General features: G+C 42.8%; 1 protein-coding gene across 1 annotated transcript in view; it reads left to right on the top strand.

Moving 5' to 3' along the window:
• Positions 1 to 14780, top strand: part of COLEC12 (collectin subfamily member 12) — a 187238-nt gene that overhangs the window by 111347 nt on the left and 61111 nt on the right. The gene's annotated exons all lie outside the window — the stretch shown is intronic.

Here is a 14780-nt window from a genome sequence, read left to right on the forward strand (position 1 = left end):
GAAAGTCAATTATCATATGGTTTCACTTATTTGTGGAACATAAGGAATAGCATGGAGGACATTAGGAGAAGGAAGGGAAAAATGAAGGAGGGGAAATCGGAGGGAGAGATGAACCATGAGAGACTATGGACTCCGAGAAACAAACTGAGCATTTTAGAGGGGAGGAGGGTGGGGAGATGCATTAGCCCAGTGATGGGTATTAAGGAGGGCATGTACTGCATGGAGCACTGGGTGTTATATGAAAACAATGAATTGTGGATCACTACATCAAAAACTAATGATGTGTTGTATGGTGACTAACGTAACATAATAAAATAAAATTAAAAAAAAAAAAGGGCTGATCTGCCTGGAGGACACCTTTTTCTAACTCCTACAGAGACACTTACGTTGACCTCCCATGGCTTTGCAGAATAGAGCAAAAAAAGAAAAAAAAAAAGATCAAGCACTAAGTCTAATGAATTTTCACTCTTCATCCCAGAGTGTGGCTTTATGTAGGCCCAGGTAAGGTAGGTTCAAGTGGCATTCATCTTCAGTGTTAGAGAAGCCACTTGAAATCAGATTAGCTGGTGGAGAGAAGCCCAGTGTGAGAATTGTATTGCAATCACTAGGAGCCATCCCAAAGACAGCAGGGATGAAAAAAAGTAAGGGCACATGAATTTCATTTTGTGACCAAGACTTTTTGAGTTGTTGCACAAATGCCATTTGTTTCCAGAAACTAACAAGCCATGTGTTTCTCGTTAGTTACCTGCGTCCACTCTTTCCCCAACACACTTGCTCTGGGATCCTCAACCCCTCTGACTGGCTAAGAGGGAGAGTCAGTTGTGACCCAGGCTGGGAAGTGAAGGAGAGCTCACTGGAGGAGGAGGAGGAGAGTATCCTCTCCACTTATAAAACTGGGAGCAAAGTAATCAACACCAAGCATCCAGCGCGCCTCCCTGGCAGTTCTCTTCAGCACAGTGCGCTTTGGGTTGCAGAAGACCTGTAAGTTGCACAGTAATGGCCGGTTCCTTGGCAGGAATAAACATGTGCTTTGAGTTTTCCAAATGAGTCAGACGCATGCTGTGAGATAAATGCTGATAGCAAGCAGATGTGACGTTTGCTTTTCAAGAGGGACAGAGGGGGATCGTGTGTTGGCATCTTCCACACTCTTCGAGATGATGGACTGACACTTAATGGGGTCTGGTCGCTTAACAAGAAACATTGAGTGGTGGGGGATTCCCCCCCATTCTTTCTTTCCATAAGAGAAATCTACATTTTAAGCCTTAAATGTAAACGTGTCCTGGCTCCAATTTGTCGGCTGACTCTAATCGCCTTGGAACTTATATAAACTCTAGGTGAGTAATTTCCCCAAGTACAGTGCCCTCTTGGAATGCGTGTGCTGTGAACTCAGCTTAAACTTTTAACCTCACATTTTTCTGGGAAGGATTATGATCCATGTTTTTATTGTTTAAAAAAGGCATCAGAAACTCAAAAATGTCTAGTGCCTTTTCCATGCTTGAACCGGCACATCCTCACATGAGCCTCTACCTTGTGCTGTGCATGCCCCAGGATTGTGGACACATGCGCCCCCCTAAAACTGGGATGTTGTACCAGCATTGAAACCAGGAGGCACCAAAACTCTTTTCCTTATGGCACTTCCAACTGAATTGTGAACTGTAGGGCCTCGTGTCTTCCCAGCTCAACCGCAGAAACCCTGAGTGTCTTTTTGCTGATGAACGCCATGTCCCAGTTGCCAAGTGACATACATAACACATTCATCAACAGAGCAGGAGGTCCAAGACCTAGTTTTCTGCTGCATTCTTCCACGCTCGGCTTTCATTCACCTCCTCTCCTTCTTCCAGCGCTTGGGTGAGCAGATGCTAGGCTCTCCCCCAGTGTTTGCAGAATCAGTCCCAGATGCCAAGCTTGGAGCTATAACATTTCTTTGCAATCTTGTCCCTGTCCCTGTACACATTAATCACTTGCTCAAACCTTTTAACAGAGTCTGTTAGCCTTTTAATACGGGACTTTTTTTTTTTTTTAACCAGGTTGGTATTAATGTAGAAACAAGTGGGTTGGTTTATTCTCCCAGGAGCTTCTAGTTATTTGTACTTAATTTTTGTTTGAGGACTACCAAGAGCCAACTGGTATGATACAATATCCTGGGAAGGACAGGGACTGAATATCAAACATTGGTTCTTTTGCCAGTTCATCGTGTAGTGTTGGGTAACTCAGTGTATCAGCTTGCCCATTTGTAGAATGGAGGTGTTGGACTCAGTGGTCTTCCTGTTGAAACAGTAGTTGTCTTACTGGTTTTACTGTAAGGTTTCCAGGAAAGCAAATACCAAGCAAAAGGCAAAAATGGGAAACCTTCAAGGCAGAACGTTACTACTTACTATATTAAACATTGCTCAGCAATGCCCTGTGAATGTGTTTTGGTGCAACATTCTTCTGCAGACACTGTGACGCTATTTTCATGTTCTACTTCATCATCCCATGGATATTTTGGACTCTTGAACAAATGAGAAATGATTCTGGCCCTGGAAGAACAAGGGAGGCTGTGGTAGCATCATTTCCATCCCATTGTTTGGAAACTTGATTGAATAATTTGTTTCTGGCATTAACTTTCCTCAGCACTCATATGCATGTTTACACCCTCCAGACCCCCAGTATACCAGACTGCTTTCCATTTTCTGAGCCCCATTTCTCTGTCCTGTGGAATCACAAAGAAGAATCAGGTGTAGCTTTTTATGTTTTTGGCTTCATTTGATTGTTGTGGTGGTGTTAGCCTCATCAGTGCCAAATGACTGGAATTGGACCATATAGTAAATCCATAGGCAAGTGTTGTGGGGGAAAAAAAAGCATCCCTGTATTCCTATCTCCAGAAGAGAGTTTGAGGACTGGGGTCGGCTTGAGGAGGACTGATGTAGCCAGGTATCTCAAACTCTGGAACACACCATCACCCGTACATCCAGCAGCCACCACCATCAAGCCCATGTCAGTATTGAAATGCAACTTGTTATCAACCTTGGTAACAAGCCGCCCAGGGGTCCCAGTGCTGGTGCTGGAACAGGAGTATTCATTTACTCGTTAGTTTTGCGAACATTTGTTGAGCACCTATTGTATACCTGGAACTGTGGTTAGGCACTGGAGATACAAAGATATATGCAAATGGCATTGCCTTCAAGGAGTTTGTGATCTAGCAAAGGACACAGGTATATACATAGTGTATTGTTATAGAATGTAAATGCTACACTGGGGGCATGGATGAAAAGCTATATAGGAACAGAGACCGAAATTCTGAGTTCTGCCAGGATTTTACTTGGCTAAAAAGCAGCAAAGGGTATCCCAGGCAGAGGAATCTGCTTGGGCAGATGCACAGCAACACGAAAGGGCACGGCATGGTGAAGGCATGATGCAGATCGGTGTGATTGGATCACAGATTCATGGTGGAAAATGGCAAAAGACAGGGCTGGAAAGGCAGGTTGGGATCAGGAAGAGCCTGATGCAGGGCCCATGAGTTAAATACACATTTGTTCTCCAGAAAATTAGGAGAGTTTACAGAAAAACACATAATAAATACATAAAGAAGAAATTAAATTGTAGGAAGTATGAGGGATGGGGATGGAAAAGACCATGAAAGTTAGTTGTTCATATATAGTTGATGTACAATGAGTTGTTAGAGGTAGGACAGAAATTTGACTCTGGGGGGCACCTGGGTGGCCCATTTGGTTAAGTGTCTGACTCTTGATTTCAGCTCAGGTCATGATCTCAGGGTGGTGAGACCAAGCCCTGAGTCGTGCTCGGAGCTTGGCAGGGAGTCTGCTTAAGAGTCTCTCTCCCTCTCTGCCCCTCCCCCAGCTTGCATGTGCATGTGCTCTCTCTCTCTCTCAAATAAATAAATAAATCTTAAAAAAAATTTTCACTCTGTACTTCCTAAATGCCACAGCAAAAAGGGAAATATGAACTAATGAAAAAAGCCAGAGAAACAGGCTTTTGGGGAACTAAGACCCAAGGGAAATTTCTCCATTGATTCTCATCAAAGGCTCAATGGGGGGGATACAGTGGAAATATCTTCAACCATATTCTTACACTAGCAATTTTTATAGAACTGTTTCTTGTAATGTCCCTCAGTGCAAGCCAATGGCACACTGCCAAAGTGTAATTCAGTAAAAGGAGCTCTACACAGGGCCAGAGCAGCTCAGCCTAAGCCTGCTGCTTTTTGATGGTTTGGCTTGATGTACAGATACAATTTGGGGTATATAAAGGAAGAGAAGTTCTTCATATCTTTTAGGCAATCATCCGTGAATATTATTTCTTACAATGGGGATCTTAAAAAGTATTGGACAGCAGGCAGTAAACTTAAGCTTCTATTCATTGTCAAAGACCTCAAGAACAAAAGAGTTTGAACCTTGGGTTATGTAACAAAAAAATCTTTGCCAAAGATGTTTAATCATGGAAGGAAAGTAATTGGTCATCCTGGACTAATAGTGTAATCCGTGGCTCAGTTCCAGCTGACCTGGAATTACAGCTGGGTTGCCGAATAGGTTCCCTGACCTGACAGCACGTGTCTTGCTGTGAACTCTAAGTTGAAGGTGGGTGCCTAAAAGAGCCCTTGCATTATACGAGGAAAGCTGTGGTCTGAGCATCGTTTGACATTAGGCCCTTTTCCTCAGTAGCTGAAGCAATTATGTGAAACATAAACATAGGTCCAACAGGCTGTGGGTGTGTTGTATGTTTTGTTTTTGTCTCAGAAGGCTTGTGGTATCCACCAAATAGCATCTAAACTAAAAGAGTGTAAATTCCACCACACCTAAAAAACAAATTCCACATATTTATGCAACATTGTACAATTTATAAAAGGTACTTCGATCATTCCCACCCAGTATCTAATTTGAATTGCATAGAACTTTGAGCAGGACTGATATGGTTATCCCATAACACAGATGAGAAAACCAAAGGCTTGATCAGGTTGGCATGCACATAGGGTAGGAGAACAAGGATCATAACTTGGCTCTTTGATTTTAGTACAGTTATTTTTCTCTCTTCCAAGACACATCTGACTTACTCAAAGGAATAACGAATTATAGGTTATGATAACCATGCTCAGCAGCCACCAGGCTAAGGTACTGCCAACTGGAAAAAATTCCATACCCTGTAGGTAGGGAAGGCACCCTGCGGTTAACCCAGAAAAAAATACCAACTCCTTAGGCAGGAATGCTCACATGATGCATCTGTTTATGGAAAGACAAGCACTTCCTAGTTCCTGTACTTCCTGGATGGTCCCAGGTACACACTGGCCAGAGACAATCCAAGGATTTGTTCTTTCCATCTTCTATTTACCAAACATATAGTGTGTTGCCACATATGATTGTGTGGATGTGCATGTTCTCAGTATAATGTAAGATTAGTTCTACAAATATTGTAGAAACTTTAAATAATCTTATCTGTTGATATCAAATGACCAAATCTTCCTGAAGATACTCACTGTAGCTATAAAGACGAACTTTGAACTCTGTATATTATAATAATTGCTTTTCTGAGTACTCTACTTAAGTAAAAATAAACTCTTGCCGCCTCCTGCCTACTTTTTCACTGAACATCTTAAGAGCTACTTGTATCTAGTTACTTTGGTATGCAGCAGAGAATTCGTGGATATAGACTGTTTTCTCTTGGTCCCCCCTGAAAATCCAAAGATAAGAAGTAAAAATCAGGCATCGATGCCACCGCTGACACCATGCACTAAATTGTAAACTAGTGTCCCAAAGGTCAGGATCTCCTCCCGATCAACAAGAGTTCTCATAACCAGAGAGCCACAGGCACTCCAATAGATGATCTCAAGATAGCACCAGATACCCCCAGTTTATTGCAAGGAGAGATGCCAGAGCTCAGTATGGCGGCCAGACCCATTAACTCATAACATGTTGTGTATTCACTCAAAAATTGAGACCATGTCAATGCAGTTACTTGCCAAAGATACCCAAAAGCAGCCCATCCCCAAATCAATCCGGGTAAAACATTCCAAAATGTTTTTTCCTGTTCTCTTCTCTGTTTGAGCACACATTACCACTCACCCCTTTCCAGTTAGCATCCATTTGGGTACCTACTCCTAAAAATGAGAGAATATATCATCTCCTAAAGGTCTTTTCCAGTTCAAAACAATGGGAGTCAACGAGATGAAAGTAGCTACACACCCAGAGAGCTTTCTTCTCTCCAACCTCCCAAGTTGTTAAAGATGGAGTGCCTGTTAAGTCAGTTGAAGCAAGACCCTCTCTGGCAGCCAAACCTGAGACTGGTTTGGAAAAACCCACTCTCTAGAAATGGCTTTGCAATAAAACTGGAGATTCACATGTGAAAGAAAGGAAAGGAAGGAAGAGAGAAAGAAGAGTGGAACCAGTTCCCCATCAATACACAACTGCCCATGGCCCCCTGCATGGTCACTTCCTGACAGACACCCATTTGCTGCTGTGGAGATGAGGTCTGGGCCACCAGTGTGGTGGGAGAAGACTGTCCCTGTGTCTTTGTGACCTGCTACTACACCGTGACATGGGTATTAGGAACATAGGGCCTTCGTAAGTCTTAAGGATTAAAACACATGCTCCAAAGGAGTCTTTGCCTTTGTTTTTTTTTTTCACCTGGGAAGTACAGGAAAAGTGCCATTTGCTAAGTGATCCTTAGCGCCTTGAAATAGTTAATGGAACATCTCCAAAAAGTCTCGGTCCCGGAGGGTAGTTTCTGCTTTGAAAGATTCTGATTCAAGTTTCTCATCTTGCCTCTTTTTCAAAAATAGCTCTTAGAAGGACAGGCGTAGAGGCCGTCTCTGCTTCTGTAACAAACCAACGTTTGCGCAGCAGGACTGGCTTTCCTTCCCAGATTTTGGGAGCATCTGAGGCCTGCTCTTGGGAAATGCACACGTGACTGGGAGCGGTGTACCCCCCTGCTGGGCAAAGCACTCATGGGGCCTGGGAAAGGCCTCAGGTTGACGTGGCGTCCTGTGAAATAAGACACTGGCAGTGTGTTCACTCCATGTTTTATTTGTGCTTTTAATGTTAAAAATTCCATCAGGATCTTCTCTTTGGCCTTTCAATTAGAACAAAAGCCAGTCAACAGAAAGCTATAGATGAGGTCTTTGGATACCATGGCAGAAAATGGATTTGCATTTGTGGCCTGATCTGTGAGTGTGATTTGGACCATGGATGACATTTCCACATCTTTTGGCCAGGCTCAGGGATTAGCAATTTTTTGGAAGTGCTTTGCCAGGTTTTCGGCTCTATTCTTCAGGCTTGAGCCTGTGGGTGGCATTTGAGCGAGCTCGATTCTCTCAGGAAGGAGAGAGAGCTGAGGGGATGATTATTCTGAATTAGTGGAAGATGACCAGGGATGACCTTATTTTTGACCTTGTGGTTGGATTAAAGAACCCCCAAAGGGGCTTGCTGTTACAGTAACTTGGAGAGTTTCCGTTTTAGCATATATAACACGATCTCATTTTTAAAAATTGCTGCATAGGACCCTACAGCCTGGCTATGTGTGTGTGAAATGGATGTACGTATCTTGCTTTTCAAACATCCTCTCTTAATTCTGCCTGAAATAGCTTCCTTCTCAAAGTTACACTGGTTGGAAATCTATCAATTATAAATTCAGTATTATCAATAAGCTCATCGTTTCCGTGGTTAATGTCCTTGGGACAGTTGTGGTGAACTGTTCTAGCTTCACAGTAAATTGTAAATAAAGTAGACAGGTTGATTTCCTTCTAACACCTGGCTTACACACTCTCCAGGAGAGAGTTTGTTGTAGAAGGAAAAGGTACTCAGAATCAAGGGGATTAGAGAGGAGAGCAGCACGCAAGGAAATTTCACTAACTGACAGGCACATGAGCACACCAGGGGCAGGTAGATGGCATCCAGGACAAAGAGATGGACGCAGGACGACTCCAAAGATAAGCTTCCCATGTTGAAAGTACAAAGCAAACCCTGGTTTGGGAGGAAAGGTGTGTGCTCTCCCAACGGTTCCTTGGCCTGAAAGAAAGGGAGCAATGGTAGTTAAGAATTTTATAAGCACAGTTATTGCAATTACCGAGTGTCTGGGGCGCCTGGGTGGCTCAGTTGGTTAAGCGACTGCCTTTGGCTCAGGTCATGATCCTGGAGTCCCAGGATCGAGTCCTGCATTGGGCTCCCTGCTCAGCGGGGAGTCTGCCTCTCCCTCTGACCCTCTCGTCCCTCATGTGCTCTCTTTCTCTCTCTCATTCTCTCTCTCTCAAATAAATAAAATCTTTAAAAAAAAAAACTTCCCGATATGTCTACTCTTCTTCAAGTGTCCCTGGGAATCAGATTTTGTGACAAAAGCTGGCTTTAATGTCACATTAATTAGTTGGTAGCCCATCACTGCCAGGAATACCCTCTTCTCCAGTGGTATCTCTATTTATTCCATCTCTGTGTGACATACCAGCTGTCAGACCTTGGTGGGGGGGGTCACAGGGAGTTAATCAAATGGCTTCAGCAAATTAAAGCTGAGGTTTACAAACATCACCGCATGTGTGCTTGGCATTTGGGGAGACCCACATACATACAAAAACTTGGAGTGAATCTCTTCATAAAGAGGTGGGTGATTGATGCTAGCTCCTACTTGGAAGCTACAGGAGCATGCGCAGTATTGATGGCGCCAAGCTAATTAAGACTAATGGCCAAAAGAGCCATTGCCGATGACCCAGTTAGGCAGATTTAGTTAGAGATTATACAGATAACTCTGGCTAAGACATCAATCTAGTTCAATTTTACAAGGCTTCCATTTAAAATGAGGTGGTATTTGACTATAATAAAATAGTATAATAAGTAGTTTACTGTGTCTTGCTATTGTGGAAACTGAGTGCTACTAACAGCCTTAAAAGTTACCATTTTAGCTTGATTTTTTTTCATGGACCAATTATGTATATGGCTTATTACCAAGTTCTTTTTGTTCATTATCCCTCCTGCTGTCCCGTTGAGACCATTATGTAGTTCACTAGCTCCTAGACAAGAAGGTAGACATGAAGAAGGTGAAGCTCACTTCTATCTCTCTGCCTAGTAGCAAATCTGGTAAACTGTTTTGTAGGGAAGATACTGAAGCTATTGGTTGAAAACAGACCTGTGTGTCCCCGCATGGATTACATCTACCTTTGATTCTCCTAGATCCCCCGTGTTAGAGCTAATAATTGGCCAAACTGATTATTTCTTGGTAGGGTGAAAAGTAAACTCAGCAAGATTCTGCTTTATATGACATTAATTTTGTCACATGTAAGGAAAAACAGTGATATATCCAGCAAGATTCTGAAGCTTTTTAAAATTACACATGATTTGTATAGTGATTACACTCATCAAAACAATTTTTGCCTATCTCTGTAAGTGCTGTCAACGGAGTTTCTGAATTTTCTTAAAGTACATTATTCCTTTTTAAGAGCTATAGAAATATAGTCATATACGGTTGTATCTGAATCAGTGGTGCTATGAGAGATTGATCAGTTCTCAAATATTGCATAGGAAAACATCACTGAGGGATTGCACTATGGCATTAAAACCTGCAAACATTTCTTTTTTTTTTTTTTTAAGATTTTACTTATTTATTTGATAGAGAAAGAGAGAGAACACAAGCAGGGGGAGCAGCAGGCGGAGGGAGAGGGAGAAGCAGGCTCCCCACTGAGCAGGGAGCCGGGTGTGGAACCCGATCCCAGGACCCTGGAATCATGACCTGAGCCGAAGGCAGACGCTTAACTGACTGAGCCACCCAGGCACCCCCTGCAAACATTTCTTAAGTGGGGAGAGGGAAATCACAGTATTATACTGGTAGAAATTTTATCATGAGGCTTAGACTAGAAGCAGATGCTTCTCTGCCTCTTACCATTAAGCATGGGTTTTGGGGGTTGGGTGGATGAGAAAGGGGGATGAGAGAATTAAGAAAAGCAAGGAGAAAGACCAGTATAAGGGTACTGCAGTTTCTGCTAGTTCACTGCTTTTTCTAAGGCACTGCTAGTCACTACCATATGACAAATTCCTCAGTGCATTCTTTAGTTTCTTGTCCTGATGCAAGAAAACGCCATCTTAAAGAAGGACATACATTATCCCCCTTGGAAAAAGAAATAACAAATAATTAAGACCACAGCTCAGAGGGACCCAAGTTTATTGGCAATAAAAAGCAGCTGTGCTGACAACTCTACCAATTAATCTGCCAAAAACGAGCATGTCACTGTGTTAGAAAACAGGACTGGAAACATCCAGGGATCTATATAAAGCTTGGACAATAGTCTAAAGAACATGGGCAGCAGTGTGCACCCCACCTTTCAGCAGATGAAGTAGTTCTCCATTCTTGCCCAACAAAACTTCTCACCAGGTGGAGAGCCCCTCAGGCCTCAGTCACGTATGCACCTGACCCCTTCCAGAGGCTCTGTGCCCCTAAAAGATGCCAGTAGGAACAAAAATGTTTTGGAAGTTACAGTTTTTGTGTACCTTGAGCTCCTTCAGGTGTGTTATTTCATTAAATCTTCATAATTATACACAATTATGGGGAAGTATTAGCATGTTAGTGTCCATAGGTGAGGAAACTGAGGCACAGAGCTTCCAAATTCGGGTTTCCCTGGTTCACATATCCATTCTTTCTCCGCAAGAACATATGTTTCCAGATGAAACATCACGAAATGTTTGTTCTAGGCCTGGCTGCCAGGAATTTATGGTGTGACTTCGGACAAGTCATTTAACTTCTCTGGGCTTCAGCTCTGTAGCTAAAAAATGAAAGGTCATTCTTGCAAAACTAAACATACTCTTACTGTACAATCCAGCATTTACCCGAAGGAGTTGAAAACTTATGTCCACGTAAAATTGTGCACAGATGTTTATAGCAGCTTTATTCATAATTGCCAAAGATAAGCAACCAAGATGTCCTTCAGTAGGCGAATGGATACACTATAGGGCATCCAGATTATGGAGTATAATTCAGCACTAAAAAGAAAGGAGCTATCAGGCTATGAAAACACATGGAGGAGACATAAATGCATACTATTAAGTGAAGGAAGCCTGTCTGAAAAGGTTACATACTGTATGAATACAACTATGTGACGTTCCGGAAAAGGCACAACCGTGGAGACAGTAAAAATGTCCGTGGTTGGGGCACCTGGGTGGCTCAGTAGGTTAAACATCTGCCTTCAGCTCAGGTCATGATCCCAGGGTCCTGGGATCGAGCCCCATATAGGGCTCCCTGCTCTGCGGGGAGCCTGCTTCTCCCTCCCCCACTCCCCCTGCTTGTATTCCCCCTCTCGCTGTCTCTCTCTGTCAAATAAATAAATAAAAAATCTTTAAAAAAAAATGTCCATTGTTGTCAGGGGTTATGGGGGAGGGAGGGATGAATACATGGAGCACAGAGTTTTTAGGGCAATAAACTACTCTATGTGATGCCATAATGGTGGATACCCGTCATTATACATTTATCTAAACCCACAGAATTCACAACATCAGGAATGAACTCTCATGTGAACTATGGATTTTGGGTGATTATGATGTCCATGTGTCCATGTAGGTATATCACCTGTAACAAATGTGCTGCTCTGGTGGGGGATGTGGATAATGGGGGAGACTGTGGCGGGGTAGGAAGTACATGAGAAATCTCTGTAGCTTCCCCTCAATTTTGCTGTGAACTTAAAACTGCTCTAAAAAAATAGTCTTAATTTTTTTTTAATTTTTAAATGAGAGAATGTTAACTCTAAGGTCTCTTACTGAAGTGGTCCTCAATTTTAATGAGTCAAAGGAATCACCTAAGGCTTCTGTTAAGATGCAGAGTCTGATTCAATAGGTCTGGGGAGAGCCCTGAGGTTCTGTATCTACGAAGCTTCCAGGTGATGCTGATGTTGCTGGTGCAAATAGCACTTTGAGGATAGAGGTCTTATAGTATCATCCTACTGGGATTCCAAGAGGGCAGCAAGCATGTCTTCATCTTCCTGTCATTGCTGTATGCCCACATTTGGTTAGATGCCTTGCATGTAATGTTAGATGCATCAGATCTAGTTAGTACAGAAAAGTAGCTCAAAGGGACATGGTTGGACGGGAGTTTGTAACTTCAGCTTAGTAATCCTGCAGTCCTCTGAAGGTTCCATTCCTCTGGAACCAAACCAAGCCTGGCCTTCTCCCCACCCCCACCCACAGCAGGTTTCCTGTTAATCCTAACTTTCTCCATGGCGGGCATACCCACCCTAACTCTATCCCCAGCTCATTCTGACTTGATCCAAAATAAGATCAACCTTAAAAGATATCTGGTAGATGCCATTAGGAAGCACTTACTCTTCCAGAGATATTATTTTGCATATTAAATCACATCCTCCCCATATACGTTGCAACATATAAAGTTTCTTCCTCCACTCTGACACCCCTCTTTGTTCTGGTAACCAATACCAGCACTTTATTAGCTGTCTATGGTAACACTGCGTTTTTCCTTATGCAATGGAAGTTACTACTCTTAGGAATGGTTGCAGAGGCCAGAGGTCAGCTTTTCATTATCTCTGTGGGGAGACATTCATAAACTCAAGACAAAAATATGGCATGAATTCAAAATTTCTTTTTTTAAAAAAATCCCATTATAAACTACTTGTTTCGAGTTAGGTCTAATTAGACTACTTCACACATAGGGGCTTACTGTGTTGAACCTATAAGGAAGTAGATGCTATTTTTTTAACCCGATCTTTTCTTATAATGCCCAAAAGGACAACACTATGTATTTTTGTACGACTATCAAGGGACAGAGGCAGCTCCAAATATTTGACCTAGATAAACAGATTACCATTCACTTCATCTGAAAATACAGGGATAATTAACTTGGACAACCATATAAACAGCAGGGGGCTCCTCCAGAGTGTGTGCCTTCTTAAATCAGCAGATGGCTCCCGGAGAGTGGCCGCCGAGAGGCGAGGCGGTAGCTGCCTTTCATTGGCTGCATTTTGAGTTGTTCTAATGAACTGTATGGTATTGTGGAAAGAACTCGGGAGCATTTCAGTCTTCGTGGGTTTATTCCGCCGTCCCAGCCCACTCATGTTTGTCCATTTGGTAAGGTTTATAGGGGATTTGTTTTCCTGAGTTAAAACAAAAGTGTTTTCTTCGTCGGGCAAAGTTTGCAATTTAGTCCATCATTCGTATCATGCCCCAGGAATCATAGAACTGCACCGATCTGAGAAGCGTCCAGTCTGATTCCCAGTCCAGTGCCTGATTTCCCCTTACCAAACCTCTGCCCAGTGGGGCTTCCGCCAGTCTCTGCTTGCACACGTTCAGCTGTGTGTTGTGAGTTCCCTCGAGGCCTCCTTCTTCTAAGAAAGTTCTTCCTGAGATTGAGCTGAAATCCATTTCCCTCCAGTTCCCACCCTTCAGTAGCCATGCAGGGAGAGCAAAACACTGACCTGGAGTCAGGATTGTGCAGACTTCGGGGGTATGCAATGGAGGCTGAGAAGCACAATTTCTAGGGTCTTTACCAATCAGAGGCATTGCTGGCTGCATGGGTTGAGTGTGGAGAAGGGATGGGGAGGGTGGTTAGGATGGAGAAGAAGCTACAACCTTTTGTTGAACTGGCAGGTCTCTCCTTAAGCTGAAACTAGTACTTATTATTTGGTTTTTAGGCTTTAATCTTGAATTACTTTACATTGATACAAAACCACTATAATCATAACTTAAGTTTCACAGCTGAGCTAGGTGAGCTCATGTTTTTCTGTTCCATGTTTTATCATGTTTCTGGCAGATATTTCATTTTTCTCTCTGGATGTTATGACAAGGCATTTGGGGAGTTGGGAATGTGGGGGTGCATACATCTCCCTCCTTAGATATCATTCCCCTCCCCACCTCCATCACACTATTTACTTCACATTAGCTGCAGCAGATCACTAATGTATCATGAATTTGCTGTTCACCTAAAAAAGACTCCTAGTCTTTTTCCCCTCTTGCTACTACTAAGCCATTACCCTCATCTTATATTTTGGCAATCGCTTTTTTTTTATTAAAAAATTCACCTTTAATACTGATAAAGGCAAGGTGGGAGGATCTGGCTTAGGTGTACTACAGCGATGAATTTCCCAGTCCTGGGCTCCAGAATTAGCTGCACTTTCCCACAGTCTGTCCTAGAAAACCACAGACTTCTTATGTGGGGACTGGTTGTAAAATGTACCACATAGAGGCACAGACCAGAAAGTGTGCCCTCTGTCCGCAGGCAGACACCCCAAAAAGGGAATTGCATTTTACAAGGAAAGAAGAAGAGGTAACTAGGATGCTCTGGCCCAGTACGTACCACATTCACCGTATTCATTGTAAATGCATGAATTTCACTTAATCTGTACAATAATTCTGTGATGTGCACGTAATGATGGCCATGTTACAGATGAGGAAGCTGGTGCTCAGAAGGGCAAAGCACTAATAAGCGGGGTGTCAGGATGGAAATGTGTGTCATGCCCTTACCCCCACACCATCCTGCTAAGGTAAGGGAGGCCCTTCATCCCTACTGAATTTCATTGCATTGGACGTTTGCTAGGTTAGGAAAACCTGCTCCACTGTGATGAAATACAGAACACATAGGAGACACTCTACCTGCCTTTGAGCAACGTGCTGTATAAAGTAGTAAGTCAGATCATACACTTGTGAAACTAATTGATCCTATATTCTTGACTCTGTGCATGAAAAGTAGAAAGAAAAGGGGATTTATTTTTCATCAGTGTGTCTGAATGATTTATACAGGTAGTTCCGAACTTGGGACAGGAAAGGTGATTTGTAAGGTAGATGTTTGATCATTTAAAGATACATTTTGCCCTAGAA

Source organism: Zalophus californianus, chromosome 14 (assembly GCF_009762305.2).
Source record: "Zalophus californianus isolate mZalCal1 chromosome 14, mZalCal1.pri.v2, whole genome shotgun sequence".
NCBI lineage: Eukaryota > Metazoa > Chordata > Mammalia > Carnivora > Otariidae > Zalophus > Zalophus californianus.